Source organism: Peromyscus californicus, unplaced genomic scaffold, assembly GCF_007827085.1.
Source record: "Peromyscus californicus insignis strain IS unplaced genomic scaffold, ASM782708v3 Scaffold_18__1_contigs__length_77618521, whole genome shotgun sequence".
Lineage (NCBI taxonomy): Eukaryota > Metazoa > Chordata > Mammalia > Rodentia > Cricetidae > Peromyscus > Peromyscus californicus.
Window position 1 is genome coordinate 52,601,768 of NW_026294480.1, and position 23,808 is coordinate 52,625,575.

General features: G+C 45.3%; 1 pseudogene; it reads left to right on the forward strand.

Moving 5' to 3' along the window:
* The first annotated feature begins 5,421 nt into the window (after positions 1 to 5,421).
* LOC128113174 (40S ribosomal protein S2-like) lies at positions 5,422 to 13,428 on the forward strand (annotated as a pseudogene).
* The last annotated feature ends 10,380 nt before the right edge of the window (positions 13,429 to 23,808 follow it).

The following is a 23,808-nucleotide window of genomic DNA, read 5'->3' on the forward strand; positions in this document are numbered from 1 at the left end:
GAGGCCCAGGTCGTTAGCCCAGAATGACAGCGCGCGGAGGCTGTCTGCTTCTCAACCCTGCTGTCCATGAGACTCATTCTTCATTGCCAGAATGATGGATTACCTTGTGTCATTGGGGGAAACGCGCGCACGCGCGCGCACACACACACACACACACACACACACACACACACACACACACACGGGATGCCTCAAGGAAGCTCAGCTTTACTTAAAAAAGCATGCGATGGCAAGAGTGGAAGAAATCTGCTTGGAAATGTATTTTCCCTCCAAGTAGGGAAAATAAACTAGTTCTTATGATCAAACCAGAGGATGACTTAAAACGTGCTATTGAAACATCACCGCTCCATAGACAGGATCATCGTACAAATGCTAATCCTCCAGACATGGGGCTGACACAGCCCACGGGGGGGGGGGGGGGGGGGGGGGGGGGGGGGGGGGGGGGGGACACACGTCAATGTCATTCCTGGATGAAGTGCTGAAAGTACCCAGGCTCCTAGGAGTGCAGAGAAATGGAAACAGCCAGGCAGTGGCTGCGTGACTGGAAAGAAGTCTCAGCTCCATGCTGACACTGGCCTCTGAGCAAATAATATATGATACAGCAACCACAATTACTCAAATGCCTTAAGATAAAACTGAACTGTGGGCTGATTTGTGAACACTAACAATGACAGACTTACAAACGTAAATTTGTGGAGGGTCTACGTGGTAGCAACGACGATAGGTATTTATAGATGGGAAGCTGAACCTTAAGGAGTCACTAACTGACACCAAGGCAAGATCAAGAGGCCCCAGGGAGGCTGGGCCTCATAGCTGATGAAATCCACTACACCTCACCAGCCAACCAACACACAGCGGATTCAAAGGATATGGACACTGCCCCCTGGTGGGCACAGGCAGAATTGCAAAATCATATTACAGATTATGGCTACAGGAAAAGGTGAGAATGAGCCTATTTTCATCAATAAGCATGAACCATATCATCCAAATGAGACTTTAAATATTTTTATATTTATCTATATATAACAGGTAGATATAAAAAAAGATGTTCATATTCTCACACACGTGTATATTATGTATGAGCTATGTATACATGATGTATATCATGTGTACATAGATATAAACCAACCTTTAAAATCTATTGGACAGAAAATGCACAAATGAGAACACTTGCCAGTAAGTCTACAAAAAAAAACCCTCAATACCATTAGTCACCATGGAAATGTAAATTAAAATAGCCAAGCACATCTACTTACCCTGTAAATGGTCACAATTTAAAAGTTGCCCTCTGACATCCACGTGCATGCTATGGCATCTACATGAACACAGACATGCATGTGCACACACACACACACACACACACACACACACACACACTAATTAAATAAATAAATGTAGCTATTCAAACGTTTTTTAAATAGTCCAAATCTACTGAAATATTCATTAACAATAGAATGAAAAATAAACTGAGGGGTTTTTTTTCACAAAAACTGAATGCTACAAATATCAGAGTGACCAAGAGCACTGATGATTCTAAGACAAAATGTTCCTTCCCTAGTTTGTGTCTCTGCTGCTATGATAAACACCAGGACCAAAAGCGACTTGGGAAGGAGAGGTTTGACTTGGCTCACGGTACATCCCATCACTGAGGAAGGCAGGAACTGAAGGCAGGAAGCTGGAGGCAGGAACTGAATCAGAGGCCGTGGAGGAGTGCTGCTTGCTGGATAGCTCCCCATGACTTGCTCAGTCTTCTTCCCTATACAACTGAGGACCACCTGACCCAGGCGGCACCACCTGCAGAGGGCTGAACCCTCCTACATCAGTCATGAATCAAGAAAGTGGCCAGGCATAGTGGCACAAGCCTTTAATCTCAGCACTGGGGAGGCAGAGGCAGGTGAATCTCTGGGAGTTGCAGAGCTACATAACAGAGACACTATGTCACACCCCGCCCCCCCCCCAAAAAAAAGAGGAAAGAAAATGCTCCTATAAGCATGCCCACGGGCCTGTCTGATGTAGGTATTTCCCTCTGCCCAGATGACACCAGCTTGTGTCAAGTCGACAAAAACTAACCAGTACACTGTTCCACAGTGGAAGCAAAAGATCCAGAATAGTCTATCTGTATAAGAAACTTCGCAGCCAGGCGGCAGTGGCACACGCCTTTAATCCCAGCACTCAGGAGGCAGGGGCAGGTGGATCTCTGAGTTCAAGTCCAGCCTGGTCTACAGAGTGAGTTCCAGGATGGCCAGGTCTACACAGAGAAACCCTGTCTTGGGCTGGAGAGATGGCTCAGCGGTTAAGAGCACTGACTGCTCTTCCAGAGGTCCTGAGTTCAATTCCCAGCAACCACATGGTGGCTCACAACCATCCGTAATGAGATCTGGTGCCCTCTTCTGGCCCACAGGGATACATGCAGGCAGAACACTATACATAATAAATAAATAAATCTTTAAAAAAAAAAAAAAAGAAAGAAAGAAACCCTGTCTTGAAAACAAATAAATAAATGATCCTGAAAGAATGTAGCAGAGATATTGTCCAGATTAATTAATTAAAGAGAGAAAGAAAGAAAGAAACTTCAACACAGGGAAAGCCCCTTTTGTTATAGAATATTATTTTAAGGTGTGTTACTTTTGTTTATGTTGCATTTGTTTAACTCTGGGAAGCTGTGTTACTGTGCCTGTCTAAAACACCTGATGGTCTAATAAAGAACTGAACAGCCAATAGCAAGGCAGGAGAAAGGATAGGCGGGGCTGGCAGGCAGAGAGAAGATATAGAAGCAGAAATCTGGAGAAGGAAGTAGTCAGAGAAGGAGGAGGACTCCAGGGGCCAGCCACCCAGTTACCCAGCAAGCCACGGAATAAGAGTAAGATTTACAGAAGTAAGAAAATGGGAAAAGCCCAGAGGCAAAAGGTAGATGGGATAATTTAAGTTGAGAAAAGCTGGCTAGAAACAAGTCAAGCTAAGGCCAAGCATTCATAATTAAGAATAAGCCTCCATGTGTAATTTATTTGGGAGCTGGATGGTGGGACCCCCAAAAGAGTAGTTAAAAAAAAAAACACCCTTTGGTTACAGAAACCGTAACAGCAGTTACTTTTGGCAGCAGGGTGGGTCACCCAGCCACAAGAAAGCCCTTTAAGAGTTGTGGTTTTACATTGTAAACCTTCAAGCTGTGACATGGGGCTCTTGGCTGCATATCGTACTCCATAATAGTATGATGACCGAAATAACAGTAAGAATTCCATTTGTTTCAAAGTGTCTTCTATCAAAATGCAAATGCATCTGAGAAAGGTCTGCTTGAACCCATCCCAAGCTCGGCTGAAGAGGGATTGGATGCATCAAGAGCTACATCATTGGCTCAGCATCTCTTGGGGGGGTGGGGGGGGAACCGAGGAGATCCCAAGGGAGCCAGGACCCAGAGAACACGCTCCAGTCCTGGCCTCACTAAGTTAAACCTGGCTTGAGTTGTGACTTAGGCAGTTCTCGCTTCCCACCTCTTTTCCCCTCTGTTCCCTGGCCTTTGGGCATGAGGCTCAGCTCTCAGAATCTTCTTGGTCCCTTTTAAATCACCACCCACCGTAGAACAGAGCCCTGCAAACAGGTCATGAGAAATGGCTAAGTTCAGAGGGACCTGCTTGTACCCGGTTGAAAACAGCGAGGCCAGTGGCTCTCTTCCATTTTCTCTGTGCTCTCCACCCCCCACCCTCCACCCCCGACCCCGTTTCCTGCACCTAATCCTTCACTGTCAGCACATTCAGGATCTTCTCATTGATAAAAATGAGATCCTTGTTCCCTTGGCTTAAGGCTGCCTGATGGGATTTTGGGACAAGCTGCTAGTACGCAAGGAAGGATAAAGAGAACCAAGTCATTCAGGAGGGCTGTACCATCAGGAAGACTGTTAAATCCCTGCATTTCCAAACCAGCAAGGGATATTTATCACTGCATTCTTCCAGGCTTGCTCAAGAGTCTGGAAATGTGTGCCACAGTTTGTCCCATAGCTATGTGAAGACACATGGTTTTGACCAGTGAAATATTGAAATGTGACTGGCTGCTATCAAGGATGACCGTAAGTTGATTTTATTAAAATGTAACAAAGTAGGTCACTGTGTTCACAATAATCAAAGGAACATAGGAAAATCAAAGTGTTTTTTAAAGATTTCTTTACATTTATTTGTTTATTTATGTGTGTGTTAACATGGACAGCTTAAAGGGGTCCATACTCCTCTTTCACCACGTGGGTCCCAGGGATCAAACAGATGTAATCAGGTTTGGCAGCAGGTGCCTGTACTCGCCGAACATCATTCTAGACCTTGTTTTATTTTTAAGTGTGTGGGGGGGAGGGAATGTATGTATGAGTATGAGTTTATGTATGTATATGTATGAGAATGTGTGTGTATGAGAGAGAGAGAGTAGGGCTACATGTGTGTATGTATGAATATGAATATACGTATGTTTATGTATGGGGATGTATGGAGATGTATGTGTATATGATATGTGGGGGGGTATGTGTATGTGTGTATGAGTAAGTATATGTGCACATGTATGCATGGGGGTATGTGCGTGTATGAGTATGTGTATATGTGTATGTGGGGATATACATATATATACATGAGTGTGTATGTATATGTGTATGTGGGGGGGTATGTGTATGTGTGTATATGATATGTGGGGGGGTATGTGTATGTGTGTATGAGTAAGTATATGTGCACATGTATGTATGGGGGTATGTGTGTGTATGCATATGTGTATATATGTATGTGGGGGTATACATATATATGAGTGTGTATGTATATGTGTTTGTGGGGGGGTTATGCATATGTGAGTGCAGGTGTAGCTAGAGTTTTCCTGCCTGGCCCACAGTCAGGACAAATCTCTCTCACCTGCCAGTCCCACAGCCGCTCAGACTCAACCAAGTAAACACACAGAGACTTATATTGCTTACAAACTGTATGGCCGTGGCAGGCTTCTTGCTAACTGTTCTTATATCTTAAATTAACCCATTTCTATTAATCTATAAGTTGCCACGTGGCTCGTGGCTTACCAGTATCTTAACATCTTCTCATGGTGGCCGCTGGCAGCATCTCTCTGCATCAGCCTTCCTGTTTCCAGAATTCTCTTCTCTGTTTGTCCCGCCTATACTTCCTGCCCGGCTACTGGCCAATTAGTGTTTTATTTATTAACCACTCAGAGCAACACATTTAACCTACAGAACATCCCACAGCATGCAGGTGCCTTCAGAATCAAAAAGAGGGCATCAGATTCCCCTAAAGCTGGAGTTAATGAGTGGTTATAAGGTTCCCAGCACAGGGTGCTGGGGATTGAACTCCCCTCCTCTGGCAGAACAGTACACTCTCTTAACTGCTGAACCATCTCTCCAGTCCTCAGAGGTGAAAAAAAAGAGCTGCTTCTTCCTCGGGAAAACACCAAATGGTAGATGATGCCAGTGCCTGGGACCCAGGATTAGGCAACCATGGAGGCTTCCGCAGGGGATTTGGCAGCAGTCTTAGGGGCCTCTGAGTCAAGGGTCAAGGCCACTGGGCTGGTGGAGGTAAAGCCGAAGACCAGGAGTGGGTCCTTGTCATCATGCTGGACCACCTGGTCAAGGACAAGAAGATCAAGTCCCTGGAGGAGATCTACCTGCTCTCCCTGCCCATTAAGGAGTTCAAGATTATTGACTTTTTCCTGAGTGAATCCCTGAAAGATGAGGTTCTAAAGATCATGCCAGTGCAGAAGCAGACACGGGCTGGCCAGTGGACCAGGTTCAAAGGTTTTGTCGCTATTGGGGACTACAACGGTCATGGTGGTCTTGGTATTAAGTGCTCCAAGGAGATAGCCACTGCCATCTGAGGGGCCATCACCTTGGCCAAGCTTTCCATCCTCCCTGGGGAACAAGATTGGCAAGCCCCAAGCTGGGCGGTGGTGGCACAAGCCTTTAATTCCAGCACTCGGGAGGCAGAGGCAGGCAGATCTCTGTGAGTTCGAGGCCAGCCTGGTCTACAGAGCGAGATCCAGGACAGGCACCAAAACAACACAGAGAAACCCTGTCTCGGAAAAAAAAAAAAAAGAAAAGAAAAGAAAAAGATTGGCAAGCCCCACACTGTTCCGTGCAAGGTGACAGGTCATTGTGGCTCTGTGTTTGTGCATCTCATCCCTGCCCCCAGAGGCACTGGCATTGTCTCTGCCCCTGTGCCCAAGAAGCTTTTGTTGATGGCCAGTATTGACTGCTACACATCAGCCAGGGACTGCACTGTCACCCTGGGCAACTTTGCGAAGGCCACCTTTGATGCCATCTCCAAGACCTACAGCTGCTACCTGACTGCCAACCTCGAGAAAGAGATGTGCTCGCCAAATCATCCTTTTCAGGAATTCACTGTCCATCTTGTGAAAACCCACACCAGAGACTCTGTTCAAAGGACCCAGGTTCCAGCTGTGGCCACTACATCAGGGGTTGTGGTGGTAGGTTTTTGTTTGTTTGTTTTGGTTGGTTTTTTGGTTTTTTGGTTTTTGAGACAGGTTTTCTCTGTGTAGTTTTGGTGCCTGTCCTGGATCTCGCTCTGTAGACCAGGCTGGCTTCGAACTCACAGAGATCTACCTGGCTCTGCCTCCCGAGTGCTGTGATTAAAGGCATGGGCCACCACCACCACCTGGCTCACATCAGGATTTTTATACAAGAAAAATAAAGTGAAGTGAGTCTGTTAAAAAATTTTTAGAGAATTTGCTTTGGGGACACAGATCCATTGCACAAGTTCAGTGTTCTTTGGCTTTACAGCCACCAGTTTCCATTCTCCTGTGACCACATATGACTATGTTCTAGAACAATGTAAACAAAGCTGGAAACTGTTTGGTAAGTAGACTTGTAGATTAGGTTGGCGTCATTACGTCAATACCACGTAAACCAGCCAAAGTTCCAGTTAAATCCTAACCAGACAGTTGGAGGGACACACATACCTTTTCATAAGCCAAAGCCAGAACACTGTCCCAAGTACTTACCTAGCAGTCCTACTGTCTCCTGATGTGATGTCCTGAGTCCCTCCCCTGTAAACTGACACACTGATTCTGAGCTGGCAGCATGTATAGCATCCATCGAAACTCAGAGCTCATCTTGAAGATCCTGGAGTCTAGTGTGGGCATCCCATCTGAAGACAAACACGTGTCATTCTGTCAAATGTAATTGTAAGGGCTATATTCCATCAGGTGTAATGTAAGAACTGTATTCCAGCAGCTGTAATGTAAGGACTGTATTCCATCAAGTGTAATCTAAGGACTGTATTCCAGCAGCTGTAATGTAAGGGCTGTATTCCATCAGGTGTAATGTAAGGACTGTATTCCATCAGGTGTAATCTAAGGACTGAATTCCAGCAGCTGTCATGTAAGGGCTGTATTCCAGCAGCTGTAATGTAAGGACTGTATTCCATCAGCTGTAATCTAAGGGCTATATTCCATAGACTGTATCTGTAGGGGCTATGGTCTAGCTTGAAGCCTAGACTTGGCAGGCTTGTTTAAGGAGATTTTTGGTTTTAGCTTTTGTTCTTTTAGTGCAAGACCTGGACATGGAAAGAAAACAGGGAAGGAAGGAACAGAGGAAAGTCAGTAGGCAAATGTCTAAGGAATCCAAGCCTGTCTGCATTTCACATTTTGAAGTCCCAACAGCACATGGGTTATGAATGGCAAACTGTGCTGGGGTGGGGAAATGTGGAGCCAGCTGGGCAGCACAGCAAGACCCTTCTTAAAGAGCAAAACCAAACAAAAATACATCATTGCATCTGAGTGCATGTGCAAGTGCTGTGGCTGGGGTCACAAGGATAGCCGCCAAGACGATCCTGCACTGATAGGTCCCAACTCCTGGAACCTGCAAATATTGCCTTATGAGGCACAATTAAATTGAGGATCTTGACACAGGAAAATTATCTTGGCCCCTAAAACCAAGCAAAACTATCCTTATAGGAGAGCTATAGAGGAATGTTTTGTTTTTTGTTGTTGTTGATTTGTTTTTTTACAATTTTATGTAGTCTACACGTGTATGGTCATGAATGTTGGTACATGTGTGGCAGTTTATTTTTACTCTTTGGGGGTCCATCACCCAGATCCCAAATAAATACACAGACTTATTATTACTTATAAATGCTCAGCCATAGCTTGGCTTGTTTCTAGCCAGCTTTTTTAACTTAAATTATCCCATTTCTTTTTAACTATGTTTTGCCTCTGGGCTTTTTAATCTTTCTTTATTCTATGTATCTTTCTTTCTTTCTTACTCTGTGGCTGACTGGGTGGCTGGGTGGCTGGGTGGCTGGCCCCTGGCATCCTCCTCGCTCCTCCCTCGCTCTTCTCTCTGTAATATAACCTGATGGAGTTTCACCACCCCATTCCTGTAACAGGGTAACCCAGTGTCTGGCCAGCAGGTGGTGCTCTGTAACTCTAGGACTGACAGATCGAAGCCTTCTCCAACTGCAGTTCCTCAAATCCCCTAGGGCCTCATTAACAATTGCATCCCTAGGGCCAGCAGAGAAAGACAGTGAAGAAAATACACCTATAACTTCAAAGTCTTAGCTTGAAGGCGACCTGTCCCCACACCTTTGGTCATGCCTAGATGCAGCTGTGGGCCGGAAAAAGTATTCCCAGACTAATTACGGACAAAAAGGAGAAAGATTTTTGGTGGACAGGAAGCCTTCTTTGCCAAGGGGAGGGTTGAGGGGGGATTTAATCTTTATTTCAAAAATGTTCTGTAGTGGAAAGGGTATGTTTTAATAACCAGGAAGGGCAGTTAACGGTGTGTATCGGAAGGAAATAGCAGTATGGGAAGAAATACTTAGCGAGAAAAGTGACAGAGCTACATCACAGGGAGGGTGTTCAGGGCGGAATTAGTGAACTGGCGCAAGAGGTAAATGTAACTGAACACTCAGTCCATTGTGGGAAAGACCCTCACTCAGTCATCAAGTGCTATTTTCAGTAGTTATGCATGAGACAATGACTAAATGGAACTATTAAATTGCCTATTTTAGTCTGTCAGATTACAACATATATTTTAAGAGATGATATACAACTTGATAAAATGCAGGGGTGTTTTAACATTTGGAACGGGTATACTCTTGCTTAAGGAAAGTTGACAATACGTCCAGAATGCCTTTGTCCTCACAATTAGATGCTAGAATTTGTCCTAAAATTGGCAATAAACACAAAAGAGCCACTTTTATGGCTCTAAGAGGCTAGGGATGATAGTTGGCTTTTCCTGGCAAAAGGAAAAATTGTGAGCAACCTAACTTTGCAATTTCTGCTTATTGAAGTATATTCTGGTACATGTGTGTAATCGAATACAATGAAGTCACACTGAACTAGCTGGATGAGCCCCAAGTTCAACCCCCAATACCAACAAAACAGAAAAATAGGGTACAATGCAACCTTTTAGAATGTACTATAGAGTGCTACTCAATGGTATGGAAAATACATGTCTCTTTTTTTTTAATGTTTGTATTATTTACATGTATAGGTGTTTTGCCCACATGCATGTCTGTGCACTACATGAGTGCCTGGTGCCCTCAGAGGCCAGAAGAGGGTATTGGATCCCCTGGAACTGGAGTTAAAGACAATTGTGAGCCACCATGTAGGTCCTGGAAATCGAACCTGGGACGTCTGCAAGAGCAGCCAGTGCTCTTAACTGCTGAGCCATCTCTCCTGACCAGTGTGTCCATTTTTAAAACAAATTCCCAAGTGTTACACACAGTCATTAAAACACGTATAAAATTTAGAAGTCTGGGAGAATGTATACAAATGTCATGGCTATCTCTGGGTGGGTGGGGATGCATCTCTCTTTTTCTATTGTTTATTATTTTCTCTTTTTTCCAACACCTCAACAATAAATGTGTAATACATTGAAATCAGATTTAAATACATTTACTTACATCTTAGTAATATTTGGGAAATTCTGATGATATGGGACAAAAGTAATCTAGAAAACTGTACATAGATTGCAGTCGTGTATGCGTATGGTTGCATGAACTCCCCCTAGGGAGACGTAAACAAGCATCCACTCAGCCCAGACCGAGCAGCGACAACAGACCAAAGTGACATTCCACACAAGTCTAGCTTTGGGAACAAGTAAGTTTGGGAACAGAATGTGGATTAGGGTTATACAAGGGTGTGGGTGACTCCAAAACAGAAGCATCACTTAAAAAAAAAATCTCACCCCAGTGTGAGTGAGGACTTCCATAGCTGCGGAGATGGCGCTCCCTTCTAAGGGAGTGTCTGAAAATTGTCTATCAGAGGGGCTGTGCACATGAGGTAGTCCTACAGCTTTGTCCTGTCTTCACAACTTTGGCCCTGAATGTAGACCGTGGTGAGACAGGGGAGTGGAAGGCATATGCACAGCTCCAGCTTTCTGGTGGGAAAGCCCAAAGGTGCTACACACACACACACACACACACACACACACACACACACACACACACACAGAGGGAACTGGAAAGACCAGAGGAAATCAATCCCAGAGAGCTGCTGACCTCCAGCCTGCCCCTGGCCATGGATCTCACCCCACCCCCCGACCAGCATAGCAATGACGATCAGGCTAAACTTAGAGGCAAATCACTGTCCCACGGTCAGGCTGAAGAACAGGCAGAGGACTAAGTGAACAGCACCGCGGACTCGGAAAAGCACTCAGTGCTGTCACCTCCAGAATCTAAACCTGGTGCTCAACCGCCTTCTCAAAGAAGAAAATGCCAACATGAACACAGAGTTTAAACTACACTAAAAAGGCTCGCAGAAGACTAGCCAAAGTGTGCAATATTAAATCCCCCAAACCGGAATCTGAAGAGCCGAGGAAACCTCAGCTTCGTGGGGAAGGATGGGCAGTAACTGCTTCCTCGGAGACAGTACAGATAAGGAACTAATAAGAAACACTTCCAAGTAGCTACTCTAAATTTTTTCGCTATCAGGTGATTTCACACACCTAGAATTCTCAACAGTTTCCAAAAGGGCCTTCGGCATTCTTTACCATATTTTAGGGCAGTGTTTCTACGTGAAACGGTGTTCTCCATGGAAGCTAAAAGGATCTTCACCACTGACACTTATCAACTTTGAACAACGCTGACGATGGTCTGCATTCTGCAGCACCAAGCGCTCATCTAAGATGTAATTCCTTATATAAAAATGGCACATCCTTGGGGGCTGGAGAGATGGCTCAGAGGTTAAGAGCACTGACTACTCTTCCAGAGGTTCTGAGTTCAATTCCCAGCAACCACATGGTGGCTCACAGTCATCTGTAATGAGATCTGGTGCCCTCTTCTGGCCTGCAGGCATACGTGCAGGCAGAACACTGTATATGTAATAAATAAATAAATCTTAAAAAAAAAAAAAATGGCACATCCATTTCATGAGTATGTACATTTGCTTTTGACATTAATAAGTGTTAAAACTATATATATACCAAAGAATTGTTTTAAAATAAATGTCCATGATTTATTAACAGTAACTGTCTTGTTTGTGTTCCTATTTTATATACTATATAACCAGAGGTTTCAAAAAAAAAAAAAAAATCAGGCAGAAAGGGGTTGGTGAGTGGGAAAAATTTTAAAAGCCCTGTTTTAAAACACACTTAAAAAAAAAAACAAAAAAGAAGCACACTTAGCAGTTGAAAACTAGGGTGATCACGTTGTCTGGTGCGGGGCTTGTTATAAGTAGATGTGACTGTAAGATGTCCGTAGCATAAACAGGGGGCTGAAGGGACCTGCCTTGGCGACGCTGCAATGAGGGCTTCACGGGTTGTGTCTCCCTTTCTCGTTGCTAAGACAAACTATCTCCCAGAAGCAACTTGAAGAAGTTGGGCTCACCATTTGAGAGGTACAGCCCATCGTACCTGAGAAGGTATGGCGGCAGGCAGCTCCACAGAAGCAGAGATGTGTGGTTGGGACTCCTCAGCTCCTCACAGCAGTGCGACATGAAGCAGGAAATAGACAGGAGGCTGAGTTAGAAAGCCTTATAGGGTTCTACCTCCTGAAGGTTCCACAGCATCACAAAACAGCATCACCAACAGGGACCGAGTCCTTTTGTCTTTTGTCTGCTGGTGTGGACGCGGTGTATGTTTGCACACATGTTTGTGTGCGCACATGACTGCAGGTACACGCACACATGTGCACATGTATGTGCACGAAGGTCTGAGGTTGACACTGGATGTCTGCCTCAATCACTCTCTACCTTATTGTTCAAGACAGGGTTTCTCAGTGAATCTGGAGGTCATTAATTCAACCAGACTGGCTGGCCAGCACGCCCCAAGGATCTTCCTGTTTCTCTGACTCCAGTACTTGGATAACAGGTGTGTACCACGATGTGGGGCTTTTAAGTCGGTGCTGGGATCTGAACTCAGGTCCTCATGCTTGTACAAATTGAGCCACCTTTCCAGCCCAGAACCAACTGTTTAAATACAGGAGTCAATGGGGGACATTTCATAACCAAACTACTACAAATTGGAAAGACATCCATGCTACTGGTATGAGCTAGAACAAAAGAATATTCTTCACAAAGTCCCATGACCAAAAGGCCCACCTGTATCCTCCCCTCTGGGACCCAACTTTATCCTTCCTTTCTTAAAATCCACAAAGCCTTCCCACCTCCCCTCCCTGGCCATTCATGTATAGCCATCATGATTTTTTAAATAAAAATAACTGGTAATAACAATAACATGAACCATCTACTAAGTATTTTCTTTCTACTAGATATTGTAGATTATTATAAATTACAAGCACTATCTTAATCCTAACTGAGTAGATAATATTGTACCCACTTGACAAAAGATGAAACCAATTAAATGTGTTATAATGATTTTTACAGTTGTTCCAACTACACTAACTTGACTTAACTGAGTTCCACAAAGTTGTACCCATTTTGGAGCATCTTCCAGGTCCAAAGAATCCAAGATGGAATAACCTTAGCAGTATGCTTGAACTGGAATCCTTGATTCTACAACCGACAGACTCGGGCTGGTTGAGATTATTTTGAAATTGAGTTCAGCCCATAAACCTGAGAGAAGTACAGGCCAATAAAATGTTTGTGAATTCATAGATAGGTCCCAGCTACGGCTCTTAAGCTGCCTTTCGGCTCCCAAACCTCATACAAGGAAAGGCTGAGTGAGTTGAAGGCGTTTTGCGTACCTGCAAAGCCAGTCTCGACTCTCTCCGAGATCAAGATGAAGCAATTTCTGTTTCAGAGCATTGATGCCTTCCACTGACCTTGCTGCTAAATACTTATCGTGATTTTTTTTTGTGCGGCAACACATTTCAAGTTCAAAGTAAGATGGATATATCTTAGGGACACATGGAGGAGGGAAATCGATTTCTATGATAAATGCTGTGGCTTTGGTCCTGTCCTAGGGCACTGTTGGCAGCCCCATCAGAGCGCGGCATATTCACTCCTGAAAGGCAAGGCTCCCTGGCACCCGGGATGTTTTAGGCTGCCCTGCATCGGGCAGGGAAAGACAGCACATTTATCCATCTGGTTACAACATCCTGGGGAACTTTTGATGGGGAGGCTGCTGTGCTGGACCATGAAGGAGAAATGAAGTTGGAGGGAATGGGGGCATAAGGCATCCTAGGTGGTGGAAACGTGGAAGGAATGGGGTGGAGAGTGGGGGGGGGGGGGCAGGACGAGCGGACCAGAGTTTGGAGTACAGAGACAGGATTAAAGGAGGCAAAAGGAACATGGCTGGGAACACTGATGGGGCAGGGCTGCTCTGTGGAGGTAAGCGCAGTGCAACTCAAATTAGGTGGATCAAAGGAAAGGTAGAGAATGCATTCTCCATTCAGTTGGGTGTTAGGGGATGTGGCAGGCCACCCGCACTTGGCATGCAGTTGTTACACATTTCCCTCTTTGCTCTCTCTGTGCTCTCCTGTGCTCCCCAAGAAGCACTGACCTCAGCCAGACTGTGGGTGACTTCCTCCAGGTAACCCGATAGGTCGGTGACCAAAATTCAAGGCATGCTCTCAGTCATGTCCCATGGCATGCCATCTCTTCAGGACTCTGTTCGGCAGGCATGGGAAAGCCACTAGATTCTATGCAGGGTGAGTAGCCTTGGGTTCAGAAAGGCCACCAAGCAAGTAAGAGCAAAGAAGATAGGAAAGACTTAGCCACAAGGACCTGGACCACAGCGAAGTCTTACAGTGAGAAGCTTTTGCCACCAGCAGGAGCTGGGGGCAGGAAGGGACACATGGGGCTTCCAGTTGGTTTTCAGGTCTGAGCTGCTGCTGGACGGTAACACTGTTCACCGAGGGGTGGGAAGGAGTGCTTTCTGAAGACTGCCTCTAAAGTTCTAGCTCTTTACCACTAAGAATGCTGATTTTGCCCCTACCTATTTACACCTCCTGTAAGTGAGACTCTATCACTCATTGGTGCTAGGGAAGCCCATTCAGTGGCGCTTCTCTCCTGTCAAGCCCAGCCTCAAGCTATCCCTGAGCTTCTGAGAACCGTCCATCACCTCCTCACCAGCACATGCTGGTTTCCTGGTGAAGGTCGTGCCCTCCCATTCTCTCACGAAGGCTCTCTAACCTCACCAAATAAATCATTCTGATGCTGCCAGCTCCCTTAGCGCCCTTTCTTGGCCCTGAGCTCAGAGTGCTATGATGCCCACCTCCAAAATATTCAGGTCCTCTTTGTGTCCATGTCTCAAAGCAGTCTGCCCCAGGTATCCATGCCAGGAGGGCTTCTAGGTCAGTCGTCACTTCCCATCTTCACTTCTGCCCCAACCCCACCTCAACTCCAGACTCTCCATCCACCCTCAGTCCCTCCGCAACCAAGGCTTGCTGACCCATCTGGTTTACACCTTGCAATCTTCTCTCTTGATGCAGTGTTTCATATCTACACAGGACTGAACTGCAGTCAACTCCAGTCTAGGTCTGCAGACAAATCTTGGCAGAAACAAATGCCATCTTGTGAGGCTGTGCATATAAGGGTCTTGTTGTTGTTGCTGTTTGTTTGTTTGTTTGTTTGTTTTGAGACAGGGTTTCTCTATGTAACAGCCCTAGCTGTCCTGGAACTCTCTCTGTAGATCAGGCTGGCCTTGAACTCAAAGATCCATCTGCCTCTGCCTCCCAAGTGCTGGGATTAAAGGCATGTGCCACCACTGCCCAGTGAGGCTGTACTTTTGTAAGAGTGAGGCAGATTCCCTCAGTTACCACAAGGGCCAAACATGAGCCAGAGCAAAGAGCTCTACCAAAGGCATTTGCTTGGCAATTCCTGACTTCGGTTCCATCTTAGATTGCTAGGGAATGCTGGGACTTAGCCAGTATTTGTCAGCATCTCTGGCCTCTCCGCTGCTGCGCCAGCTAAGAGCATGAACAATCCTGGCTCCCTCCCTGGAGTCCTGCTTAGAGCACACTGTGGTGGAAGCTGGGCTCTGGGAGTCCAGGGAGCACACGAAGCCATTTTCAAGCTTGTTATTTTTGTGGCTCGGAGCTCCAGAAATGAATTCAGAAAGAAAATGAAAACCATAACAAGACAGATAGCAAGGAGCACAGTCTCTACTAACAAAGGCTGTCAGCTGAAACCAATTTAGACAGCTCAGCTCAGCCTCGGCTCATGAACTTCACTTTGCCTTAGAAAAGCCTTTCAGCACAGTGTGCACACGGGGGTGTGAGTGTGAGTGTGTGTGTGTATGTGTGTGAAACTGTAGACTGGGTTTCAGGGCTATTCAACACGAAGGCAGCAAAAGAAGCTTGCTTCATTTTGGAAATGCTATCTGTGGGTTCAACCTCGGTAACTGATAGTATGATTCATAATTAAGAACTGTATCTTGCCAGGTGTTGGTTGTGCACACCTTTAATCCCAGCACTCGGGAGGCAGAGCCAGGTGGATCTCTATGAGTTCGAGGCCACCCCGGTCTACAGAGTGAGCTCCAAGACAGGCACCAAAACTACACAGAAAAACCCTGTCTCAAAAAAAACAAAAAACAAAACAACAAAAAAACAGAACTGTATCTTTTCATGGAACACCAAGAAAGCTCAGTGGGTTAAAATGCACTTGCCACCAAGCCTGAAGACATGAGTTCAAGTCTTGGGAACAGTGTGGTAGAAGGCAAGAACTGACCCCCATAAGCTGTCCTTTGACCTCCACACAAGTGCTGGAACACATCTCCCTCCAGCCCCTCCACAAGAAAAAATAAATGTAATTTTTTAAAACGTTAAAGAAATGTATCTAGCCGGGCGGTGGTGGCACATGCCTTTAATCCCAGCACTCGGGAGGCAGAGGCAGGTGGATCTCTGTGAGTTCGAGGCCAGCCTGGTCTACCAAGTGAGTTCCAGGAAAGGCGCAAAGCTACACAGAGAAACCCTGTCTTGAAAAACCAAAAAAAAAAAAAAAAAAAAGAAATGTATCTAACTAGGTCTTTGTCCAGTCTTATGGCACAAGCTCCTAACACTTTTGGATTCTCTTGAGTACTACTTTGATCTGTTTTTTTTTTTTTCTTTCTATAATAAGCACCATGACCCAAAGCAACTTGGGGAGGGAAAGGCTTATTTCATCTTACACTTTCAAGTTACAAGCCCATCATTGAGGGAAGTCAGGGCAGGAACTTACGCAGAAGCCATAGAAGAACTCTGTTTAATGGCTTGCTTCCAAACCCACACTCAGCTTCATTTCTTACACAGCTCAGTCCACCCACCTAGGGATGGTACCGCCCACAGTGGACTAGTCCTTCTTCCTACATCAATTAGCAAGTCAGAAAATGCTCACACAAATGTGTCCACAGTCCAATCTGATGGATGCAATTCCTCAGCTGAGGTTCCCTCTTCCCAGATGTGTCCAGTTGACAACCAAGAATTAGCCATCACGAGCACTGGCTATCTTCTGGGGTGTTAGAGAAAGGATTAGTGGCCGGGGCTCCTCAATAGTATGTATGAGGAACCAACCATATGATAAAGGGGTAGAAACTCTCATCCCTTACACCTGGGGGGGAGGGGGAGGGAGAGGGGCTGAAAGTTAAGTTGATTGCCATCAGTCAACTCTCTGTCACTATGACAACATGTGTCAGACAAAAACCTTAGAAGGAGGAAGACTTATTTTCACTCACAGATTCTGAAGTTTCTGTCTATGGTGGCTGACCATTGCTTTGGGGCCTGTGTCAAGGCAGTACAGACAACAGTGGGTACATGGTAGAGTAAAGCTGCTTACCTTGTGGGGGCCAGGAAAGACAAACAGAGAGGAAGGGAATGGATTCCCAATCCCCAAAGACTTAACTTGCTTCCACCTCCCAAGGCTTCGCCACCTCTCAACAGAGCCACTGGCTAGACACAACCCATTAATACTCAAGTCTATGCAAGCCATAAATCATCAATAATCATTCAATCAGCCAGGTGAATGGAAAGAGGCCGGCATGAAAACTCAAATGAATAGGATTCTGAGAGCTTCTGGGTTGCAGAACACATAGATGAAGCATACCCGGAGAAAACACATAATCTCCAAGGTATACATACACACACACACACCTGTGTATTTCTTACATCTGCAGCATCTCTGTATCTCTTTTGACAGCCCTTATAATAACTGTTAAGGGCTTTCCCAAGTTCTTAACTCCATCCAGCAAAGACTATACTTGAGAAGGGAATCATGGGAACCCTTAACTCATACCATTTGTCAGAAGCACGAGCTAAGATCTGAGATGGGCATCTGACATGAGCAGTCTTGAGGAACCGAGCTCTTAACCATGAGATGTGAGACTCCTAGAGGATAATGTCAGATTGACTGAGAGGACCCTCACGCATTGTCTGTGGGAGAATGGATTGTTGGGGGCGATCCCATAACACACTTCGATGACCAGAGGTGAAGGGTTATGCTGAGTACTGACAGCTCAGGAGAAAACACTCCATTTGTTTCACTCCTGCTAGACAGATGTTCCCACCTTACTGTATCAAACACTAAATGATTTCTTTACACTCCCTCAAGATCTTTTTCTGCCCAAGGCTTTGCCATTTCACATATTGTTACCACCTTCAACCTAACTGCCCAGGCCCCAGAGAGAATCATCACCCTAAAATTCTTCTACTTTCCCACATATAAGCCATTTTGGTATCCTGATGTGCCACCTCTAAAGGTAACCAAAGTTCACTGTCTTCATTTTTTTGTTTTGTTTTTGGTTTTTCGAGACAGGGTTTCTCTGTGTAGTTTTGGTGCCTTTCCTGGATCTCGCTCTGTAGACCAGGCTGGCCTTGAACTGACAGAGATCCGCCTGGCTCTGCCTCCCGAGTGCTGGGATTAAAGGTGTGCGCCACCACCGCCCAGCCACTGTCTTCATTTCTATCACCCACTGAACATAGTGGCGTATGTGGATTAGGAAGTATTCTGCAGATATTTTGTATACAGCATTCAAAAATGTTTGGAATCCATTTATTGTCCTGTCAGGCTATTAAGACTGGGACCCTTAGAAGTGGTCAGTCTTGAGGGTGGAAACCTTATAAATGGGATCATGCCCTTTGAATGAGGCCTGAGGAAGCTTTAGTCCCTTGCACCATGTTAGACCTCATGGAAGGCATCATCTATGAGGAAGTGGGCTCTCAACACACATTAGATCTGATGGAGCCCTATCTTGGACTTTTCAGCTTCTAGAACTGTGAGCAACAAATTTCTGTTGTTTATAAGTAACCCAGCCGAAGGTATTTCATCATAGCAATTCAAACAAAAATACTGCATATGCTAACTTTTTCTAATGAAAACCCATGGGTTGGCTTGCCTATCATTAGTTTTCCAATGGAGGAAAAGCTGAAGTCAGGAATACATTTTGTATATGGTATGTCTTATTCCCTGCTCCTAAAGAGGCCCATGGAAAACTATGGTGATTGGTGCCAGTAATGATACAGAAGTAGTAAGGTTACATGCTACAACATGTAGAAGTATGTCCTCAGAAATTCTACATCCTAACCACTGTTAATGATGGGGTCTTATTTGGAAACAGGGTCATTGCAGATGTGCCCATGCAACCAGCTAAGGTGAAATCATTTTGGAGTAGGCTGGTCCCTGATTCTAGTGTTGTCTGTAAAAGAAGCAGAGGGAGTTGTGGGGGTAAAGCTAAGAAGATAGTACAGTGGGTGTTTAGTGCCTGCAGAGCAAGCATGAAGACCTGTGTTCAGATCCCAGTACCCACATAAAAGCTGAGGGTGCATGTGTGCACGCCTGTAACCCCAGCACTGGAAAGTGGAGACAGGAGGATGCCAGGGACTCGACAATCTAGCCAATTGGTGAGCTCCAGAGTCACAGAGAGAATCTGTCTCACAAAACAAGGTGGAGAGAGACAGGAAGACACTGGGAATTGACCTCTGACTTCTACACATGCACTCACAGGGCAACGTGTTGTCCTTTTATTGAAATGTTGCTGCCTTTTAAGCCACGGCTGTTTGAATCAGCAACTGCAACTCTGGCGCTACCAGCAGCGGTTAGGCCCCAAGGGCCCTCAGGTACCGACTCTTGCAAAGCTAAGAAGGGAACTTATCTAAACCTCTGTCCCTCTAAAGAACTCAAGATTCAAAGGTTAAGGTGGAATTCTGCTCCTCAGAGAGGCTGAATAGCAAGTCGCTCACCTCCCCTCCTTTGCTTGCATCTTCCAAAAAGCCCTCTTGCTTCTCCTCACCCCTCCTTAAAAACCCTCCTCCACCTGGCTCCTCCCTACCACTTCCTGTCAGCTAGTTGCTGACTCAGCTTCCTGAACGCAGGTGAATTTTATTTACTCAAACACATCTTTGCATCATTAAACAAATGTTCCAGAGCATAAACAAAAGTAATGCACCTTCAAATACTATTCTACAACAGCAACGCACCTGCACACACATGCACATATCACACAGATAAATAAATAAAATACAAGAGACACAGGGAGATGGCCACTTGGAGGCGAGGACTGGAGTCCTGCACTCATGAGCCGAGAAATGCAGGACTGGCAAACCACTGAGAGTCTACAGAGAGTGCAGGACCCTGATGAACTTTGACTTCTGACCCCTAACTTGGAGTGGGGGAAAAGACATTTCCATCATTTTAAACCCTCTCATCCATGGTGCTTTGTTCCATCAGCCCTGATGCGTTACTTGGGTAACATGAGAAGATGAAAATACCTCAAATGGAATCTACCTCTAGGATTTGTGATTTATGAACTGTTCGAGAGAATTGAATGAAACATGGTAAAGGACCCAGGGAGCCAGGATACATCTAAAGTAGGTCTTAGTCTGTGAAGACAGAACAATCTAAGCAAAACTCCCATGTTCCATCTGAACCAACGTCACCCCAACCCTTGGAACAAATATCAGATCTATTTGTTTCATTCAACGATGAAATTGCTCATTAAATTTTTGGTACCTCATCTGGGATTAGTGGAAAAAAATCACATGACAACAATGTCAGAATATGTTCTCATTGTTTATTTTAGTATCTGTAATGCTTCTAAAAGTCAAGTACTGGTAATGAAGTTATAGCAGCCTTTCAGGACATCTTTGATCGTAAATCATATTAACTCAGACATCTCCATGGGTTCACCAAGATTAATGGAATTGCCACCACCGGAAGCCTTGGCTTCCTTGAAAGTGAAGACTTTTTTTTTTTTTTTTTAATGCTATCAATGATGTTTGCAAGCCCCGGAATGTGGCACCAGAGAACTGGCATTTTTATGAGTAATTTCTGCATGGGTTTTTAAGTACTTTGAAAATTTATCCAAATTTTAATTTATTAGAGTAGTGAACAATGGTTCTTGTGTTGGGGAACATTATTTTAAGGTGTGTTACTTTTGTTCATGTTGCATTTGTTTAACTCTGGGAAGCTGTGTTACTGTGCCTGTCTAAAACACCTGATGGTCTAATAAAGAGTTGAACGGCCAATAGCAAGGCAGGAGAAAGGATAGGTGGGGCTGGCAGGCAGAGAGAAGATATAGAAGGAGAAAGAAATCTGGGAGGAGAGGAACGAGAGGGAGCAAGGAGGACTTCAGGGTCCAGCCACCCAGCCACCCAGCTACACAGCCAGACACAGAGAAGGAATGAAAAGGTATATAGGAATAGAGAAAGATAAAAACCCCAAGGCCTGAGATAGATGGATAATTTAAGAAAAGCTAGTTAGAAACAAGCCAAGCTAAGACCAGGCATTTATAATTAAGAATAAGCCTCCACGTGTGATTTATTTGGGAGCTGGGTGATGGGCCCCCCAAAAGAGCAAAAACAACTAACAGTCTTGGATGGAACATAGCCCAGAATTTTTGAGTCCCACTCAGTCTCTACTCCTTAGCTGGTAGTGAGACACAGGGCTCACTTCCTCCTCACCTGTAAAGTAAGAGTAGGAAGTAAAGAATGGAACCTTTACCATGATCCTCTCATGTCCTAAAATATTGTTGCCCACAAAGAGTTCACTCTTATTCATCTGCAGCATATTTGTGTGAGCTTAGTCTCATACTTGGTTTGTTTTGCTTTAAGACTGGATGTCATGTAGCCCAGGATGGCCTAAAATTGATTATGTAGTAACAGCTGAGACTGGCCTTGACCTCCTGATCCTCCTGCTTCACCCCAAATTTTGGGATTACAGTCATGCATCCCCACACCCTGCTCAGCGTTCATTCTTCTTTGAGCCACTACATCTTTTTATAAGTTCTCAGAGCCTCTGCATGCTGAACAGGCCAGTCGGATGCTGACACCTGGAGGAAAAGAGTCCTGAACTGGACTCCTGCCGCAGGTGCTTCCACAGTTCAAGTCTGTACATTCACACTGCATAATGCAGGAGACAAAGGAAGCTGTGCGCCAAGCTGAGCTCTGCTTGCTATGCCACGCACCACAGAATCCCAGCACCGGAAGGCAGCACTGATTCCTGACTGCACAGGATACCGGAGGGGCTAGCAGAAGCCTCGCTCCTACCGTCATCGACTTCAGATTGTGGGGAGCCACCAGGTTCTTCCTTTGCTTCCAAGAATACTGTAAAGGAATATACTTACTTTTGAGAGAAGAGGTGAAAAAATATACTTATTTTTATTGCCCTCAATTTATTACGCTACTCTTAAGACTTGATGAGCAACTTACAAGCTCATGAACTTAGGGAACTCGCAGGCCAAGCAGACCAGCTCTATCAACATTCTAGTGGACTGCACCAGGAGATGGCTTGTAGAGTTAAGAACGTTTGGTGCACACGTGTGAGGGCCTGAGTTCAAATCCTCAGAACCCACATTAAAAATCCCTGCTGGGTGGGGCAGGTGGAGACAATACGATATAGCTGGGGCTATCAGAGAGAGACTCCACCTCAAAGGAATAAGATGGAAAGCAGATACTTGGCATCTTCCCTTAAACTCTACATGTGTGCAGAGGTGCAACCACACCCCTCCATTACGTGTTTATACATACTGCACACACATATTTACACATATACACACAAAATTCCAATGGAAACTAACAGTACTTTATCACAGGGCAATCTAGGTCATTAGCTGAAGTTTAAGTAGTTAGTTTCACAGCGTGTTTCATCATTGGCTTACTCTCCATTCAACGTCTGCAATTCCATATCTTGTATCAAGAATGCCTACCTGCATATGTTCCTGAGCCTTCTGGAATCCAAGCTCCCTGGCAATGAGATCAACCTCTGGCTGAGCCAGATCCCTGGAATCTTTCAGAAAGTGAGATTTTGTGATCTGCCCAGAAACCAATCCTTATAAAGCCTCCTTCTTCGTGTAGCAAGGGCAAGAAGCGCAAGAGGCTGGGCTGAGGCATCAATCCTGCTAATACCTGTTCCTTCCTCTGTCCTTAAGACCTGGGAAGGATTCACTATGAAGCCTCCACGGTTTAAACCTACCATGTTCTGATCCTTTCCAGGGGAATTTGTCTACAAATATGTTTACAGCATACAGTATGTCTGCTGTAAACAGACAAATCTCTCCTGCCTGCCTGTTCCCGAATAACTAGTCAGAGGCTTAATATTAATTACAAACTGTTTGGTCTATGGCTCAGACTTATTGCTAGTGAAAGGACCAAGCAGATGCCATAACAGGCTGCTTAATCTTCTCTCAGAGATCAGGCCTCAATTTCAGTTTCCTGAGATTTGAGCAAGCAGCTTCTGGGAGGGCCATGAACAAAAGACATAGTCCTTGTAGTAGCTCCCTTTCTGCATGTATTCTGACTGCTCAAGATTCAGCCAGTTGTTTATTGTCTGGGACCCCTCACCAACTTAGAGCTACATGCATGAGTCAAGAACAGAGCCTGGGCCACTGAGTCAGCCCCCACAGTCAGTACGTGCTAGGTCAGCCAGTCTCCATGGCAGCTCAAGGACAGAGCCTGGGGACTTGTCTAGGCCTGCCCAAAAATGGTAACTCTAATCCCCAACCAGTAAATTCAAAGGTTACACACCCTCACCCAATCATATGACTCAAAGGCTTGTACCTCCCAGCTTGCAGGAGGTAAAAACCCCTCACCCTGAGAGCTCAGGGCTGTCCTCCTCCACCTGCTTAGTTAGAGTGTTGGACACAGACAAGCCGGGGCATGCTTGTTATCAATAAACCCCTATGTGTTTTGCATCAGGTATCGGCTCTGTGGTGGTCTTGCTTGGGGGAGGGGGTATGTCTCATGACACCGGCACAATACTAGATAGCTCTGACATCTTAAATTAACCCATTTCTATTCATCTATATTTTGCCACGTGGACATGGCGTTACCGATCTGCTGGCATCTTGTTCCTTGGGTGGCTGGATGGCATCAGCCCTGACTCCGCCCTTCTTCTCCGTCTCTCTGCTTGGATTTCCCACCTGGCTCTTATCCTGCCTTACCATAGGCCAAAGCAGCTTCTTTATTAACCAATGGGAGCAACCTATATTCACAGCACACAGAAAGACAGTCCCAC